Genomic DNA, 19,512 nt, shown 5'->3' with positions numbered 1-19,512 from the left:
TTTTACATTTTTTGTGCTGTTAGAGCATCTCTAACAGCTCTTATACCTATGAATAGCTAAAATTCTAATATAGCTATTATGTAAAACGAAATAGCTAGCAAAAAAAGAATAAAATTCAACAGCTTCTCCAAAATTCAAGAAAAGATGGCTAGCGTTCAACGCTAAATTAGTCAAAAAAAATATTGTCACAAAAAAAGAACGAGTGGCGTGTTATTGTCCATGTGCCCAAAATTTGCTAGATGTTTTATAGGGGAAATTTGATCTATAGGACTGTAAAATAGTTGCTTTCTGGAAAAAAAAAGATACACAAAAGCAACAACCATTTTCTGTGGTTTTATTTTAGGCAAAAGTATTGTTTCAGTTGTATGGTTTGAAAGCAGCGATATTCCTTTATGTGTCTTTTTTCGGACACACGAATATAAACTTTGCTCGCTATTTTCCTAGAAGAAGTGCAAAGATGCACGAGAACAGGGGCGGTGAATTATATCCTTTTTCCATTTGGTAGTATTTTCTTAGAGCAGCAGTGATCTTCAAGTGGCACGTAACGAGGACAGAGTACCAGGTGATGTGTGCGTCCTGCTCCTGCCAAAACAAAACGAAACCAAACTAAACGCGAGCTAACAGAGACTTGGACTAGAATGAGCAAGGATTGCAAATGGCCTCTCCCCTGCCAGCTGCTCATTGCTGCAATATTGATTTAATTTCGTTGCGACGACGGATGGGAGGCCACGGGCCAGTTGATTTAGCCCCAACCAACATCTTCGCCACCGGTGCACACAATGCCCAATCCAATCTCGCGCTCACTAAGGGCACGTACAACGCCCGTCTCTTGCCCCGTCACTACGATGGAACTTTTGCAAATCACCCCCCAGGTTGCCCCGCAAACGGCCTTCTCGTCGCCTCGCGAGGCGACGCCTCTGTCCCATTCTCCCAGGCCGAGGAGACGGCCGGCGGTCTGTTGTACGGCTCGTCTTCCCCAGTCGACGAGCAACTCGGATCCCGCGCGCCCACGCTCTCCACAATTCCTACGCTGGCCGCGCGCGCGGTAGTTTTCCCTCGCGCCATATTTGCGAAGCCAGCGGGGAGGAGGATGTCGTGGCTGCCGACGGGGAGGAGGCCGCGGGGCGCCGGATCTTGCGTCGTGGCCGCCGGGGAAGGAGGAGGCCGGACCTCGTGTGGTGGCCGCCGCGGGCCACCACAGCGCCGGCGGGCTCGCCTACGGCCATCTCCGACGCCTCCCCTCCCCTTCTATGCCCCGGTCGCGGCGGCGGCGTCGACGGGGCTGGCCTTCCGAAAAAAGACATCTCCGGCGACGAGCTCGACATGGACGCCATCGCAATGAGCTTGAGCTGCAGCGCCCCTCGCGCATCCTCCTCCTGACCTCCGCTTGGTCTTCACCCCCGCCATGGAGAGCCCGGCGAGTTGGAGCAGCCAGATGCGCCGGCACCGGATCTCGGAGGAGGGAGGAGGAGGAGTCACCGACGTCGAGGAGGAAGAGGGAGTGGAGATCTGCTGGTGCGCAGAGATCCACCAACGGCATCCGTCTTCCCAATCACCATTTGCGTCTGTGTCACCTTCGATTGGCTCATCCTGCGGCATTTGCCCCAACTCAGCAGTTGTGCGATTGAGAGGAGCAGAGGTGCAGGCCATGGCTTGAAATTGCCCACGAGGGAGATGGGTTGTGAGGAGCCCGTGCTGGATTTGTGCCTTGAGTAGGAGATGTCGTGCTTTGGTTGGAGGTGCAGCAAGAATCGATGGAGAGAGATGAGGTCATGGCAGTGACGTTGGAGGTAGGGGATTTTTGAGATGGATTTTAGCGTGCTGCTGCTATTGGCGAGAGAGAGAGAGGGGGGGTTAGTTGGTTTCCTGATCCTGCTTGCTAGCAGGAAGAAGAAAGATCTACTGGTTGCTGCTGCAATCATGGTGGACAGAAGAACAGAGAAGAGGTGTGCTATTGAGGATCGCTTGCTCGGTGGAGGCAGAGGGAGAAGAGAGGTGTGAACTGGTGATGTTAATCTCGATGTAGGGATGAGGTGGTGATGATGTGAGAAATCGATTACAAATGCAAAGGAGAGGTGTATCTCAACTCCAAAGTTCCTATATTTAAGCAATCGCACATTGTTTATAAAAAGAAGTGTGCCACACAATGGTATACAAAAATATATTTGTAGTTGATCTTAGCTACATACAAATCATTAAACAGTTTAGAGACGGATAATCTGTCTGTGGGTTGTATGAGCTGTCTTTATATCTGTCTGTATGATAAATTCGAGATCCTAGAGACGACGTGCCGTCTGTGGGTTGTACATGCTCTAAGTAGTCGGAGAGTATCGGTTCCGTTCTCCGCCTACGCGCTTCGTTCGTTCACCCAATTAATTATATGTTATCGCCTTTTCTTTTTGTTTAATAAATGATTAGTAAATTTTTGTTATACATCTAGATATACGTCTATATATATATATGTTATATCTGGGTAAAATCTATATTTATCCAGAAAAATTAAATGGAGGGAGTATGTAGTACTACGCGCGACGGTGGACCAGCCTATGTACCCGTGATGGGTCCCACCTCCCTCGTTAGTTTTTTTTAGGGAATCCTGAATCCCACGCTAGTTCGGCATCCGGAAATGTCCACACATACTGATACGCACACGGTGCTTGTTCCCACGCCAATGTACTGAATCAGAAGTGCTGTATTTCCTATTAAAAAAACTGAATCAGCAGATCGAAGTATATTTCTTCGAAAAAAAATTGAAGTTGTAGCAGAAGCTAATGATTTCTTTCATCTAGGATTATATGTTTGGCGGACACGCCAAGCGCTGGACCGGGCGCGGCCTCGTGCACGCACGTTTGGTCCGGCGGGGACGGAGGAGCGAGTGTTCGTTGGGCTTCCGTCGCCGCCGCCGGCTCCACCTCGTTTGTCCTGCGTGCGTGCGTCTGACCTGGGGCGGCGGCGTCGCCCGTCGGTCGCGTTGTTGGCCGTATCCGTATGTATGTACGTATGAGCGGTCTCACCTTGCCCCTTGCCGTACGTAGATCCTTAGTCGTTTCCTCTGAATTTCGAGGGGCGGTTTGTTTCTTATTCCGTACTTATTCTGTTTCAAATTATGGATCATTTAATTTTTTTAATTTTAAATTTGATCACTTATTTTATTCAAAAATTTCATTTGTTTCTATAATCCAGTGCTCCTCGGATGGCTGCGAGCTGGAGCAGTCAGTGGTGGTCACCCGAAGCTCTGCATTCTGCACCACACCCCCGATGATCCAAGGCCCTGTTTGGTTTGGCCTAGCACAAGTAGCACAAAAACTTTGACCAATAATTAGGGGTACTAAATAAAGGTAATTTACAAAACTAACTCCACAGCGCTGTACTACTTCGCGAGACGAACCTAATGAGGCCTTTGACCGTGCGATTAGATGATGGTTACTGTAGCATAACTATAGCCAATCATCGATTAATTACAGTCATTAGATTCGTCTCGAAAAGTTACACCCATCTGTAAAAGGGTTTTGCAAATAAACTTTGTTTAGTGCTTCATGCAAGCAAGATTCTTTTCTCGGGAGTTGTGTGCTACTTGTGCTAGATGAAAACCAAACGGGGCCCAAACCCACTACTGCTGTCATCGACCAAAAAGGCTCCTGCTGGCCAGGCCAGGTCAGGCCGCCAGGCTCTCTCTGCGCCAGCTGCGTGCCACGTGCATGTGCGAATGCATGCATGCGGGGCACGGGTGCCGCGCCTCCTGGCCGTCCGATCGATCAGACGCTGTACACGCGCCCGATCCGGGGATACGATTTGATTGATGATCTTCAGTTTGTTGCGGTGCGGCCCGCAGTGTGTTCTTCAAACCAAAAACACCAATGTATAATTTGTACGTTCAGACGCATCTATCGTCCCATAATAATTAATATAGGGTTATGTATGCATGGTCGGGCAAACTTTTTTCAATATAAAAAATGAACAATAAAATCAACGCAACTGCTACTTGCTCGTCTTTTGCATCGGGAGGCCTTGTCAGATATCGAGCACAAGAGAGAACGGCAGAACACAGAGAAGCCGGTAGCCTTCGACGCGGCTCCTCATCATTACAAGAGAGATCGATAATACATGATCTGGTTTACAGTCGTTTTTTCCTTTTCTTGAAAAAGAAAATGAAGTGTCTTTATTTCAAGTGCTGGATGAAGGAGACGTCTGGCGCGCACGAAAACTACTGGCGAGCTACCGGTGGCCAGTGGCCAAAATTAATTAATTCAACTATTCGTATCGTATGGAACCCAACCATAAGAATTCGAAAACGTTTTGGACTTTGACGACGAAGTACGAACTACTTCCCATCAGGTCCATTATGGCACGTACACAGTTGACAGTAAACAAGGAGCGGTAGAAATTAGTAAATAATGGCTAATAACTGAGAGATAGAAAAGCTAGTAGCAGACATATGGAGCACGTGGGGCAAATTAAAGCAAGACCACATGGTGGTGGATCACATACAGTTACCTTAAAAGGCGGCCATCGCTTCAAACGCGAGCAAATGTTTGTTTAACGACAAGGAGAGCCCCTGCGTAAGCGTAAGCAGATTATTCTTTAGGGCTAAGCAACAGCCAGAGGTTGCTAGGTTGTTAAAAGCCGAGCCAGACTCCAAACAAGCCGACGGGCGCCCAAGACCAAACCCTAGCGAGAGCCACACGTGTCAATTGCAAGCGGGACATGTTGCTGCACAAACCTGTGGTGTACATTTTTTTTTTGGGAACAAACCTGTGGTGTACATAGTACTACTGAGCCCTGCTGGCTCGGAGGCTCCCCAAGAAAGCTCCAGCGAAAGCTCTGTGCGCAACAGACAAGCGATGCGACGATGGCTTCGATCCCCTGCCCGTACCCCGGCGCGGGGGCCGGGATCAAAAGCTTAGAGAGTTGCAAGAGCTTAGCCGTAGGCTATTCAATACTCGTGGTGTTCCTCGTCGTTCCTGGTAATCTGGGGGTGGTAACGGCCGTTTCGTCTTGCTTTCAGCTTTTTTGTGTGTGTGTGTGAAATTCATCTTGCTTTCAGCTGCAGAGAAGCGAGCAGAACATGGCAGAGACAAGTACTAACCAACTGCCGTTGCTGGTCGCCCTGCAGCTTTTCATAATCTTTGCCTTGACGGCCTTGACCCATTGGCCTATGGTTAGCAGGCGGAATAATGAAACTAATGGTCGGTATTGTAAGAGTTGTTGGGCAATGGCATGATCAACGTGGCCGACCCATCCTCTAAACTCGGCCGGGGTATGGGCGTATGGCGGTCTCGCCATTTTTCATTAAGAGGAAACGATTTTGGCTAACGACCTAAAAAAACTCTTTGAATCTTGGCTAACGAGGGGATATTTTTTTTATCAGCTTGAAATTCGTTTTCACCGAAAATCGAGTTCAGAATCTGACGAGTACTACCGGACTATCCAACCAAATCAGCTCAAGGCCGAGGCGTCCTCAACATTGATTGGAGCGCTACTAACATGCATGTGAAGTGTGACATATCTACTTATCTAGAGGCCCGAACGTACAGTTTGTCTAATCCCATGAGCAGGGAAAAAAGTAATCTTCAGACAAGCTTGCATTAGAGGGATGCGAAACAGTGGGCCTGAATGGAAAGCCTCATTGGCGACGGCAGTGCCGGGAGGCTGGGCTGTCAAAGGGAATGCCAAACTGTCCGAAACATGGCGGTGTGGCATCCGTCTGAACCTACCGGCGGAGCTCAGCCAAAGTTGCAGAGACACGAGACGTTACAAAGGCCTGCCTGCACAGACAGATAAACTATGCCGGACCTGACCGGGAGGGCAAACGGCACATGCAGGAGGCCAGCCTGTTGCATCCAGCCAACGCCCTGGCTCTATCTGGAAGTCAGGTCCAGAGCGAGCCAAGAAAGCTACAGCAATGGCTGCCGGGAAACGGGGTAGAAGAACTGCACACAGGGATGGTTTGGTTTGCGTCCAACCCGTGAGGCCGTGAGAGGAGATGGCTGACGTGGATAGCGCACTCAATTACTGGATGTGTCAGCATATCATTTACTGGCCATGGCCCCAGGTTCCTGTACTTTGGGAAGCAGTTGGCATCTGATCTGTACGAGAAGATTGTACTTTTTTTTCCCCCTTCCTTCTCCCCTCTCTCGTTCAGCTTTTAGATTGCAGAATTCAGCTCGTTTCCGGGAAGCAATGGCGGCGTCTCTGAAAGTCCGGCTTCTCAAAGTCTGTCAATGAGAGCTCAGGCGCACCGTTCGTGTCACTGTCGACGCGCGCATGCGTGTCCTTGTCTTCTGGTCGTTTCATGACAGATCAAGTTGCGTTCACCTGGAAATTCTTATGACAACATACTATCCTGAAATTTCGCCAAAAACACATTTTGCCTCTTATCTTTCAAAAATAAACGCTGCATGTATGCTGAATATTAAAATCTTGAAGTTATTCCGAAACACATTTTGCTTCTTCTCTTTCCAAATAAGCAAATTTAGAACGCATGCGCCACTTGGCAACATACTATCGAGATTTTTAAAGAGATAAATAATTGACATTTTGCTAGTTACATTACATATCCAATTTCAGTAGCGGAGAGGTCTGAAGTTCTCTTTCCTTTTTCTTCCGTTGCCAAAAATAAATTTGTGAACAATAGTAATGGGCTTTTTCGTTTGAGAGAGAGGGGGTAGCAACGGGCTAGTCGGCCCATGTGGGAGATGACCTCGCCTGCTAATTTTTTGTGGCCCATAGAATCGGCCCATTGTTTCTTCTGCCTCGCTAGCCTTGCTGAGGCCCAACAATATACACTCTCACGTCGACTGGCTTGTTGTCCCTTCATATTTTCCTCCATTTCGTTAAAGGAACAAGATTTAGTACTCTTAAGCAGTAGTTGAAGGAAATCTCTTACTACAATTTGCGCAACAAATTAGGGCACCACGTCGTGCCACGTCATCAAAAAAATCGTGGCCGTCGATCTGACGACCAATGGCCAGCGGCTGGCCGAGCCCCTCCTCCCCGCGGGCGGCTCCTCGCGGCCGCTGGCCGAGGGCACCCCTCGCCGGATCCTCGCAGCGCCGGCCCGAGCCTCCTCGCACCCGTAGAAAAAGGAGCAGCGGACGTGTGCAGCCAGCGCGCCACCACCGGCCGCCGCTGGATGCCGCCCTCGCCCGTTGCGCCCGCGCTGCCCTCTACCGCCGCCCGACCCGCACTGCCCGAGCTCCGTCCGCAGGGGAATGGGGGAGGGAGGGAAAGAGAGGAAGGCCCGGCGTTGCCGAAGATCCACGCCACCGCGCGCGGAAGGGCGGAGCTCGACGCTGCAGCTCGCCGCCGTGACCGCGCCCACACAACGCCCGCGCATTGCCGACCACGCCGCGGAGGGAGGCCACCAAGCTCGAGGCGCGCCGGTGAAGAAGGAGGGGGGAGGAGGAGCAGGCAGGACCCGCGCTGCGCTGCCAGAGCTCGCAGCCCATTCGACGTCGTCCGGTCCCGATGCGCTCGAGGCAAGAGCGGATTTGCGCCGGCCCGAAGCCGAGGCAGCGGCGGCGGAGCACCGAAGACGGTGCGGCGTGGACGACCTGCGGGGGCGGCGCCGCATGGACGAGCCGTGGGGACGGCAGAGGCCAGATCCGGCTGCCGCCGCCACGGCCCAAGCTTGCCGCGCCGGCCGCACCAGCCTCCACCCGTCCGGTCGCCGGGCTGGCCTCGGCTGACGCGGCACGCCGGAGCCACCCTCGCCCTGACCACCTCGCTGGGGTCTGCTAGACCGGCCGCCGGCTTGGCCTGGCTGGCGCCGTGGTGGAGGAGAGCGGAGGAGGAGCCGCCGCCGCGTCGAGCTGCCCGCCGACCAGTCGTGCTGAGCCGCCGCGCGCCCCCGGCCCCCGGAGCGCCGTGCCATCTTGGCCGGGCCGCGGCCTGGGCTCGGATGGGAGCCGCTCGACGCCGCTTCAGACACCCCCAGAGCTCGGCGTGCATGGGGTTCGTCCTCTGCTCCAATGGTGCCTTTTGCCTCCAAGGTCCTGCTGCCGGCGTCAGTGTGGCTGATGACACGGGCAGGAGGCATGCTGTGACAACCTAAGTAATTAAAAATGCTAAACAGAAGAATTTAAACAAAGCATCATGCATCGGTAACCAAGAAAAAAAACAAATTAAATACATTTATGGTTGCAATGCATGTGTGTGTGTATGTGCTTGTGCTTGGGTGGGATACATCGGGTATAGGGTAGTAGTGTAATTTTTTCCTACTCACCATGAAATGCAAAATAAAATGCATCAATATCCTTGATAGGTGATGCTAGAATTTTGGCATGAAGAATTAAATTCCAATTGAATAAGGTCACATGAAATGTTGAAAAAATTCAAATTTTTACCAAACGTGATTTGAAAATAATTTTTGATCCATAGTTCAAATGAAATTTTGCCCAAAACCAAAGTTGTAGCTTTTTCAATGTGAAACAACTTTCATGTTCAAATATTTTCGAGTTTCCATACAAAAGTTGAAGAAAATTTTAATTCAAACTCGAATCGACTAATAACGTACTTTTGTCGGGATTTCAAATTAACTGTTGATTTGAGTCTCAAACGAATTGGTGCCTGAAACGAAAAGTGTAGAATTCGAAATTCTCTACAACTTTCATATTCAAAGTTTTCCATGTCTCAAAAGAAAATTTTGAGAAAAATTGGATTTTGACTCGGTCAAATCCCTTTCTCTCTACTCTCTCTCTCTTCTCTCCCTCCCCTCCCCTGTTCTGCCCGGCCGAGCAGAGGCCGCCGGCCGCGCGCCGCCCGCCCGGCCAGACCGCCTCCCCACCCCCGGGTACGCTCAAACCGGCTCCCTCCAATCCGTTCGGCTTCGCCACGCGTCGCCGTTCCCGTTCGCGCACGCCGAGGATTGCCGTCGAGGCGCCACGACGATGGCGTACCGTGCCGTCCGACTGCGTCTCGCCCTCCCCCTCGCCTTGGAACCGCCCAAACCCTTCTCTCGAGCCCAGAGGCGTCCTCATCCTTCCCTCCTCCACTCCGAGCCCGAGAGCCAAGCCCCGTTTGCCCCTCTGCCCGGAAACGGCCACCGCCGCTCACCATGGCCGTCGCCGCCCCCTAGGCTCCCACGGAGCTCCCTTCTCCACCCTTCCTCGCGCCCAACCGACCCCACAGCTAGCTCCCTCACCCTCCGCTGGTGCTCCCCGACCCACTCGCCGCCGCCCAGGCCCGCCGGACCGCCGCTGCCGCCGCTCACCGCCACCGCCGGCTGCTGCTCTCCGCGGCGCCGCCCGCTCCGGCCACCCGAACCCCAACCGAGCCTACCCCTGTGTTCCTCTCGACGCCGTGGAGCTTCTCCCCCACTTCTCCCCCGCCTTCGGTGAGCCCCCACGCCGGAATCCTCCCGCCCGCCGCCTCCCCTGTCTCCAAGTCCGGCCAGGGGCTTATCTGCGAGGAAAACACTTCTTCCAGGGGCCTTTGCCCAAAAAGATCATTTTTCCTTTTTGTTTTTCCAAAGCAGTGAACTTGTAAATTCGATATAAATTTGTAGAAAAATTGGAAAAATGCAAACTCAATTGATATGAGTTTCTTGTTACTATATCTACAACTTTCATTACATGCACATATTTATTTTCTGTTTATATTTTAATCTAGGAAAACGATTAGATTACATATACAATAATTATTCTAGGAGTTCTACTTAGCATCTATGGGTGATTTTTGGCTGGTATCTACTTCATGCTATGCTTAGCTTTGTGTAAAAATTTGAGCACCAGTTAACACCTGTAGCTAGATGAAACCCTAGTCTTGGCTAGATCTAGTAGAATTATATATTCTTTTATTTCTGGATGTTCTGATTTATATATGTGTATGAAACGTTTTCTGTGTATTTACTATACTAAATGAACACCAGTGTCCAAATTTAATTAATTATAGATTTGAGTAGCTATTTCTTTTATTTAATCCTTGTTTAGTAGACTTTAATTATGATAAATAAGTTATGTTGTTTTTAAATCATGAAAATATTTCTGAGTGTTCTTTTTAAATATTTTAGCTTGTCCATGAAGTTTGAGTCCCAATTCATGACTAGCACAGGAGCTAAAAATGAATCTTGTAAATATGATGTCTGTTTTGTTTATTTTCTCAGAATTAATTAGATGTAGATAAAATCATGAAAAATTCACAGTAGCTAACTCATCCCTTTTTAGACCTACTGTTAAAGTTTGAGCTTCTTTTATACTCTGGTCTAACCTGTATAATTCAATCTTGTTCTAGGAGTTGTCTGATTACATGAATTGTCTGGATAATTGGCTACAAGTTTTGGGATGAATTTTGCAGGATAGCTAGTTCTGTTTACCTTCTGTTTGATGTAATTTTTTTTGAATTTACTACTGTATGTGTGCTGAGTTGTTGATTTATTAACCAACCATGATTTAATTGCTATAGGAAACTACTCCCACCTGTTTTGGAAGTTAGTATAACTTTCTTGTGCTGTTGATCATGATGTCTTGTGTAGTTAGATATGTTGAGTTACTACTCTATAAACGATTGCCCAGTAAAATATGAATGGAAGTGTTTCACTCTTTAACTTCGGGTTTTGTTTGAATTACAACTTTATAGTGAAGCAAGTTATAAGTTGTTATCATCACAACAACTCACCCATGTGCATCTCATATAGATACTACCACTCTCGCTGACGGAACATACGAGCTGGTGCCCGAGTCCGAGAATGAGCAGCGTGAAGCTCAGGTGAATCTAACTGAAGTTACTGAAGACCCAAACCCGATTTCGGAAGAGCCCAGATCCAGTTACGCCCAGGAAGGCAAGCCCCGGAGCATGTCCTACTATTCTAAATTTATGCAACTTATTATTGTTTCCTATATACTTGTGCATTTAAGTTACAGGAGTTGATTGGAACCTTAGTTGCATGATCCTAGGTACCTATGTTTGAACACTAGTATGTATAGGTCGCTAGTTGGCTATGCTAATGGTTTGGTAGAAGCCGAGTGATTTCCGGTCACTCGCGAGAATTATAGGAGTTGTATGTTTACTACCTGCTGCCACTATAAGGCCTACGGGCGGGGCTGTGATACTGGTGATGCCCCGTCTGTTTAGTGAAATTTGATAAGGCCGCAGTGTGTGGTAGTGGTGGTTAAGCGTTTGAACATACTAACCACATGCCGAGAAATATGGTAATCGGTAAGCATAAGTACCTGATTGGACCGGCAAGTGGACTTTACTTTCACCTTCTTTGAACGTCGTTTCTCATGCGCGCACATGCGGGTGCAGAGTCGTCGTACTCTGTAGTCGAGGACGGTGACCCTGATGCACAACCCGGAAAGAAAGGGGAAATGTTGCACGTGTGACTCTGGGAGTAACCACGTGACGTGTGTTTAGGTCTGCCTGGCTAGGTTAACAAATTCGATTCGAATCGTCCGCTTCTCACGGTTTGGGACTGCTTAACCCTTTTGCCACATAGAGTAAGAAGTGGAACATGATGTTGATGATCAATATGGTTGATTGAGGAAAGATAAATGTTGCTCATCATGTATGCTCTTGGATAGATGCTCACCTAGAAAGATTAATTGAACTAGAACCTTGAAGCTAAAAATTAAAAGTAAGGACTTACACTTTATTGCTTTTCGGTAAAACAAACCCCTCAAGCCAAAGGCCTTGCATGTCTAGATAGTGGGCTAAGTATACCCTCAGTCGGGTAAGCCTTGCTGAGTATTAGTGTACTCAGCCTTGCTTGTGGCTCATTTTGTTTCAGGAGATACTTTTGAGGACATGATTGCCAGTTTGACCTGGCCTTGCACTCTCCCGCCTGGTTGGTCCGTGGAGTGGGATCCGTCCCCGGCCAACGATGACAAGAGCGAGTGATGTCACGAATCGAGCTTCATCGTGACACCCATATCGTCGTTAGTTCTCGTGTTTACTTCCCGCTGCAATAAAGAACTCTGGTGTTTTACTTTTATGTTGGTTTTACGGAAAGTACTTTGTTAAATTTGGAACTTGGTTTGTAATTCTACTTTTATGTTAAAATCTCTGTGTTGTAATATATGGTGTAGTATTGTAACCTCTGGACTCGCCTTCGCGTGAGTTATGCTGCTTTGTTCGATCCAGGTTTAAGTGGTTTTATCGGGAATTTTACCCGACGGACCTCCGATGTGCTCCGTCTGCTGTGCGAGTTAAACCTAATTGCCTTTGCAACGATGGTTAGCGCACTTAAGCCGGTTTATGTCGGACGGTTCTGCCACAGCTGGTATCAGAGCCGAACAAAGTGTGCACCGGAGAAAGTGACGAGTTTTCGAAGAATTTTATTAAAATTTGACCACAAAAGTTGCGTTTGCAAAATACGTTGGTTCGTTAAGTAGAGTGCCTAGTTCGTAAAGCCCTAGGGAAATTATGGGATGTTACTAGGTGGCTATCTAACTTATGTCATTATATATCTAACTCCCAAAACTTTACTTTCTGTCAGACCTTATTTTTGTGCTCAATCAACCCTTAAATTTTGTAACGACGCACCTACGCTAAGGTAAGAAGGTAAGGATCCTCAGTCAGCTGAGGGAGTCTGACCTTCCCGTCGGTGATGCGAGCCGAACGTTGCCCTCAAGCAATGGCTTACTTGAGGTGCTGCCAATATACCAACTATCAGTTGACTATATTGGGAGTAAAGTATACTCAGTCAGCTGAGGGAGACTGACCTTCCTGTCGGTGATGCGAACCGAACACTGTGCTCAAGCAGTGGCCTACTTGAGCTGCTGCCAATATATCGACCATCAGTCGATTATATTGGGAGTAAAGGAACTCGTGAATACGCTATCTCAGTGGCGTATGTTAACGTTGGCCATATGGCGGAAAATTGTATGGCTGCCGTTTCTATAGTGAATGGCAATGTATGGGTGAATATGTGGGCAACTGCATATGCGTTACCCATATGGCGTAGGACACATGGAGGCCGTTCGTGAGTGCTGGCACGAAGGGTCCAGTCGTGCATATATATATATATATATATATATATATATATATATATATATATATATATATATATATATATATATGCTATGCATCTTCTGCAGGTACACTAACCGCGATTACGTTAAGTTAAGAATGGTTAGAATTCGGCTAAACATATATAGGGAGAGACGTAATTTTGTGCTATGCTACCGGCACTAACCCCGTAAGTCCAAAGCTATTTGGCAGTTGTTTGTTTTGTGAGGACGAATAGGTCGTGCATGCATCATGATCTTAAACTGGAAATTAATAAAAGTACATGTGGTAATGGGGAATACTGAGGTTGCACCTGAGCACGTGATATTTTTCACGATTAAGGTCTATCTAGACTCTGTTCTGTCTGTCGTGTCTGGATATAGGAAGTTACCGAACTCAGCAAAGGACTCTATCTGCCGAAGTGCTTGAGTAGAATACAAAAGTTGTGGAATGTTAAATTACCCCTCGACTGTCAAAAGTTGGGAGGATTTGGTTGAATAGAACATGAGTTGTGATTGTTCTTGTAACAAACAACCTTCTGTCCATGTTGTTATATAATACATGCTAGTTCTATTTTTCTGCATTTACTCTTTTGTATTTTGGGGCATTGTATATTACTTGCTCACAAAAGAGTTTTTGTATGTTCCAGATGGTGGGATCGACGCGTGGCAATCCGGAGGGTTTCGTGAACGCGAGTGGTAGCGGATCGCAGCAGCCGTCACCCCCACCACCAGGCATTGCGGAAGTCCTGGCCGCCCAGACTGAGTTGCTTCGCCAACTTGTCCAAGGGCAGCAGCGAGGAGGACACCACGTCCATCAACCTCAAGCTGCTGGTTATCAGGAATTCTTTGCAACCCAGCCTCCTCTGTTCAACAGGACAGAAGAACCCCTGGATGCGGATGCTTGGATTCGCACAATCGAGTCCAAGTTTGCGCTACTTCCGGTACCATGCTCGGAGGAAAATAAGGCTCGTTTTGCCGCGCAACAGCTTCACGGTTCTGCGCGTCTTTGGTGGGACAACTACCATGGCATGCTTCCGGCCGATCACGTGGTTACTTGGAACAAAATGCATTTAGGTACCACCATATTCCAGAGGGTCTTATGGAAAGGAAACTGAATGAGTTCCTAGCTCTCACTCAAGGGACTCATATGGTTATGCAATATGCCCAAGCTTTTAATGGTCTCTATCAGTACGCGGGCTATCATGCTGACACAGATGTTAAGAAGCGTGACTGCTTTCGTAGAGGACTCAATACCAAGCTCAAGGAACGTCTGAATCCCATTAGGGTCGACACATACAATGAGCTGGTTAATCTGGCAATTACACAAGAAGATTGCATTGTGGCTCATCGCGCTGAGAAGAAGCGAAAGGCTCCACCTGGACCCTCGAGTGCTCAGACACCGAGGTATCGTTTCGTGCAGAATGTTTCTCCTAAAATCCCTCAAAAGGCCCATCAGCCAGGGTGTTGGATTTTTAGGCCGCCATAGCAACAGGGTGTAATGCGATCCCCTGTTCCTCAGTTAACTGGTCCCAGGCTAATTGCCCCACCACCAGCCCGTCCAAGCGATAAAAATCGTTGCTTCAACTGTGGGAGTTCAGCTCATTTCGCCCGAGAGTGTCCGCAGCTTAAGAAACAAGACCAGGGTCAAAGTTCTACTCAAAACAACCAGAACAAGGGAAGAAGGCAGACTATTCAGGTCAGGCAAGGGCGGGTCAACTTTACCACTCTTGCAGAACTACCTGAGGGAGCGCCAGTAATGATGGGTACATTTTCTACCCACAACAAGCCTACAGTTATACTATTTGATTCCGGTGCATCCCATAGTTTCATTAATGCAAAATTTGGTGCAAAAGTGGGTTTGGATTTCTGTCACACAAAAGGGTCCTATATGATATCCACACAGGGTGGGAAGATTGCTTCAAATCAAATCATAAGAAACGTTCCAATCAAACTGGGTAGTAAAGTCATCAAAACCGATCCGATTTTGTTGGCACTAGAAGGCCTAGATATAATATTGGGAATGGATTGGATGACTCGGCATGGAGTGGCTTTGGACATTCCCTCCAGGGCCGTTGAAATAAATTCCCCGATCCAAGGAGCCACTACTCTTTATTTACCCTCCCAAGAGTGCACCAATTCATGTGCATATGCCATGAGAGAATCCAGATTAGAAGAAATCCCAATAGTGTGCGAGTTTGCCGATGTTTTTCCGGATGACTTGCCAAGAATGCCACCGGATAGGGACATCGAGTTTATTATTGAGTTGCAGCCAGGCACTGCACCTATCTCAAAGAGGTCTTATAGAATGCCACCTAAGGAATTGGCCGAATTAAAAATCCAACTTCAAGAACTTCTTGACAAAGGTTTTATTCGCCTTAGTGCATCACCTTGGGGTTGTCCGGCCCTATTTGTGAAGAAAAAGGATGATAGTTTGAGGTTGTGTGTGGACTACCGGCCTCTCAATGTGGTGACAATCAAGAATAAATATCCCCTTCCCCGCATTGATGTTTTATTTGATCAGTTGGCTGGAGCTAGGGTGTTTTCCAAGTTGGATCTTCACTCTGGATATCATCAGATCAAAATCCGACCCTGTGATATTCCTAAAACCGCCTTCTCTACAAGATATGGATTATATGAATATTTGGTTATGTCCTTTGGCCTCACAAACGCACCTGCATATTTCATGTATCTCATGAATTCAGTGTTCATGCCGGAGCTTGACAAGTTTGTCGTGGTTTTCATTGACGACATCCTTGTTTATTCCAAGAATGAGGAGGACCATGCCAAACACTTGCGCATCATTCTTCAACGTCTTAGAGATCATCAGTTATATGCTAAGTTTTCCAAATGTGAATTCTGGTTAGACAGAGTGAAATTTTTGGGTCATACTATATCTAGTGAAGGCATAGCCGTTGATCCTAGTAAGGTGCAAGAAGTGATGGACTGGAAACCTCCTACTTCTGTTTATCAAATTCGCAGTTTTCTTGGTCTAGCTGGATATTATCGTCGATTCATTCCGGACTTCTCAAAAATTGCTAAGCCTATGACTGAACTGTTGAAGAAAGGAATAAAATTTGTCTGGGATGAAAGATGTGAGAAAGCTTTCCACACTTTAAGGGAGTTGCTGACTAAGGCCCCCATCTTAGCTCAATCTGATAATGCCAAGCCCTTTGACGTGTATTGTGACGCGTCGGGTACGGTTCTTGGTTGTGTGCTTATGCAAGACAATAGAGTCATTGCCTATTCTTCACGATCTCTTCGGCCCCATGAGCAGAACTATCCTACTCATGACCTTGAGTTAGCAGCCGTCATTCATACTCTAAAGAGTTGGAGACACTATCTTATGGGCACTCATTGCAATATCTACACAGACCATAAGAGTCTCAAATATATCTTCACCCAAGCCGATCTAAATATGAGACAAAGAAGATGGTTGGAATTAATCAAAGACTACGATCTCGAGGTGCACTACCATCCGGGCAAGGCCAATGTAGTTGCGGATGCACTAAGCCGCAAGACTCATTGTAATTGCCTAACTGTGGAATTTTATGACCAGACACTGTGTTCTGAAATGAGAAGACTAAATTTGGAAATGATTCCCCAAGGCACTTTAAACCATATTTCCATTGAACCAACCCTCCACGATCAAATTATCATGGCTCAACTACATGATGAAGGTATTAAAATCATCAAGCAGAAGCTCTCCCAAGGGGAAGAAAGATATAAATGTTTCCGCCAAGACCACAATGTAATTCTATGGTTCGAAAGCCGCATAGTCGTTCCAAAGAATCATGAGCTCCGAAAGCAAATTCTCGATGAGGCACACCTTTCCAAGTTCTCCATTCATCCATGCAGTAACAAAATGTATCAAGATCTTAAACAAAACTTCTGGTGGACTGGGATGAAAAGGGAAATTGCTAAATATGTTTCTGAATGTGATACCTGTCGGCGAGTAAAAGCAAGCCACTTGAAGGTAGCCGGCCCTCTTCAACCTTTGTCTATCCCATCATGGAAATGGGAAGACATAAGTATGGATTTTATTGTTGGATTGCCAAACACATCCCAGAAGCACGACTCTATTTGGGTTATCGTGGATAGGCTCACAAAGACGGCACATTTTATTCCAGTACACACTACCTACACTGCCAAGAAATATGCCAAGATTTATCTCGATCGCATTGTTTGCCTACATGGCGTACCTAAAACGATCATTTCTGATCGTGGTACTCAATTCACAGCGCGCTTTTGGAAACAATTGCAAGCTTCTCTTGGTACCAAACTGATTCGAAGCTCAGCTTATCATCCTCAAACCGATGGACAAACAGAGAGGATAAACCAAATCCTAGAGGACAAATTGAGGGCTTGTGTCATTCACTTTGACAAGAGTTGGGATAAGTGCTTATCTCTAGCAGAATTCTCGTACAACAATAGCTATCAAGAGAGTCTAAAAATGGCACCATTTGAGGCCTTGTATGGTCGAAGATGTCGTACTCCTTTGAGCTGGTCGCAAGTCGGAGAACGAGTGGTATTCAGACCTGATCTTGTTACCGAGGCAGAGGAAAAAGTGAGGGTAATCCAAGCAAATCTTAAAACGGCACAATCTAGGCAAAAGAGTTATTTCGACAAAAGAAGAGATCCCTTGCAATTCGAAGTTGGAGATCATGAATACCTTCGAGTTTCCCCAACCAGGGGTGTACAAAGATTTGGAGTGAAAGGAAAACTAGCTCCCCGGTATGTAGGCCCCTATGAAATCCTTGAAACTTGTGGACCCGTGGCCTATAGAGTGAGACTTCCTCCGCAACTATCCACCATACACGACATCTTCCATGTTTCTCAGCTAAAGAAATGTGTCCGAGTTCCCACGGAGATTGTCGAACAAGAGGATATACGGGTAGAACCGGACCTTTCCTATGTGGAATATCCTATCAAAGTTCTGGATCAGAAAGAAAGAGTAACAAGAAGAAAAGTTGTAAAAATGTACAAAATCCAGTGGAGTCATCACACGGAAGAAGAAGCCACCTGGGAGACTGAAACCTATCTAAATGAACATTACCGTGGTTTTCTAGCTTCCCTCCAAGGTACACACACCTTCCACACTTAGCCTAATTACTCGAATCTCGGGTCGAGATTCTCTTTAAGGGGGGTAGGCTGTGACAACCCAAGTAATTAAAAATGCTAAACAGAAGAATTTAAACAAAGCATCATGCATCGGTAACCAAAAAAAAATTAAATACATTTATGGTTGCAATGCATGTGTGTGTGTGTGTATGTGCTTGTGCATGGGTGGGATACATCGGGTATAGGGTAGTAGTGTAATTTTTTCCTACTCACCATGAAATGCAAAATAAAATGCATCAATATCCTTGATAGGTGATGCTAGAATTTTGGCATGAAGAATTAAATTCCAATTGAATAAGGTCACATGAAATGTTGAATAAATTCAAATTTTTACCAAAAGTGATTTGAAAATAATTTTTGATCCATAGTCCAAACGAAATTTTGCCCAAAACCAAAGTTGTAGCTTTTTCAATGTGAAACAACTTTCATGTTCAAATATTTTCGAGTTTCCATACAAAAGTTGAAGAAAATTTGAATTCAAACTCGAATTGACTAATAACGTACTTTTGTCGGGATTTCAAATTAACTGTTGATTTGAGTCTCAAACGAATTGGTGCTTGAAATTAAAAGTGTAGAATTCGAAATTCTCTACAACTTTCATATTCAAAGTTTTCCATGTTTCAAAAGAAAATTTTGAGAAAAATTGGATTTTGACTCGGTCAAATCCCTTTCTCTCTACTCTCTCTCTCTTCTTTCCCTCCCCTCCCCAATTCTGCCCGGCCGAGCAGAGGCCGCCGGCCGCGCGCCGCCCGCCCGGCCAGACCGCCTCCCCACCCCCGGGTACGCTCAAACCGACTCCCTCCAATCCGTTCGGCTTAGCCATGCGTCGCCGTTCCCGTGCGCGCATGCCGAGGATTGCCGTCGAGGCGCCACGACGACGGCGTACCGTGCCATCCGACTGCGTCTCGCCTTCCCCCTCGCCTTGGAACTGCCCAGACCCTTCTCTCGAGCCCAGAGGCGTCCTCATCCTTCCCTCCTCCACTCCAAGCCCGAGAGCCAAGCCCCGTTTGTCCCTCTGCCCGGAAACGGCCACCACCGCTCACCATGGCCGTCGCCGCCCCCTATTCTCCCGCGGAGCTCCCTCCTCTCCCCTTCCTCGCGCCCAACCGACCCCACAGCTAGCTCCCTCACCATCCGCTGGTGCTCCCCGACCCACTCGCCGCCGCCCAGGCCTGCCGGACCGCCGCCGCCGCCGCTCACTGCCACCGCCGGGCGCTGCTCTCCGCGGCGCCGCCCGCTCCGGCCACCCCAACCCCAACCGAGCCCACCCCTGTGTTCCTCTCGACGCCGTGGAGCTTCTCACCCTCCTCCGGTGAGCCCCCACACCGGAATCCGGCCGCCCGCCGCCTCCCCTGTCTCCAAGTCCGGCCAGGGGCTTATCTGCACGGAAAACACTTCTTCCAGGGGCCTCTGCGCAAAAAGATCATTTTTCCTTTTTGTTTTTTCA

At 47.7% G+C, this 19,512-nt stretch overlaps 1 long non-coding RNA gene across 1 annotated transcript; it reads left to right on the top strand.

Moving 5' to 3' along the window:
• The first annotated feature begins 4,855 nt into the window (after positions 1 to 4,855).
• LOC120697308 lies at positions 4,856 to 6,222 on the top strand. Its single transcript, XR_005684429.1, has 2 exons — positions 4,856 to 4,964; positions 5,045 to 6,222. It is a non-coding gene; the product is annotated as an uncharacterized LOC120697308 (long non-coding RNA).
• Positions 6,223 to 19,512: the final 13,290 nt, after the last annotated feature.

The sequence above is a fragment of the Panicum virgatum genome, chromosome 3K, assembly GCF_016808335.1.
Source record: "Panicum virgatum strain AP13 chromosome 3K, P.virgatum_v5, whole genome shotgun sequence".
Lineage (NCBI taxonomy): Eukaryota > Viridiplantae > Streptophyta > Magnoliopsida > Poales > Poaceae > Panicum > Panicum virgatum.
The sequence above is the reverse complement of the archived record's forward strand: the minus strand, read 5'-3'. Positions and strand labels throughout refer to the sequence as shown.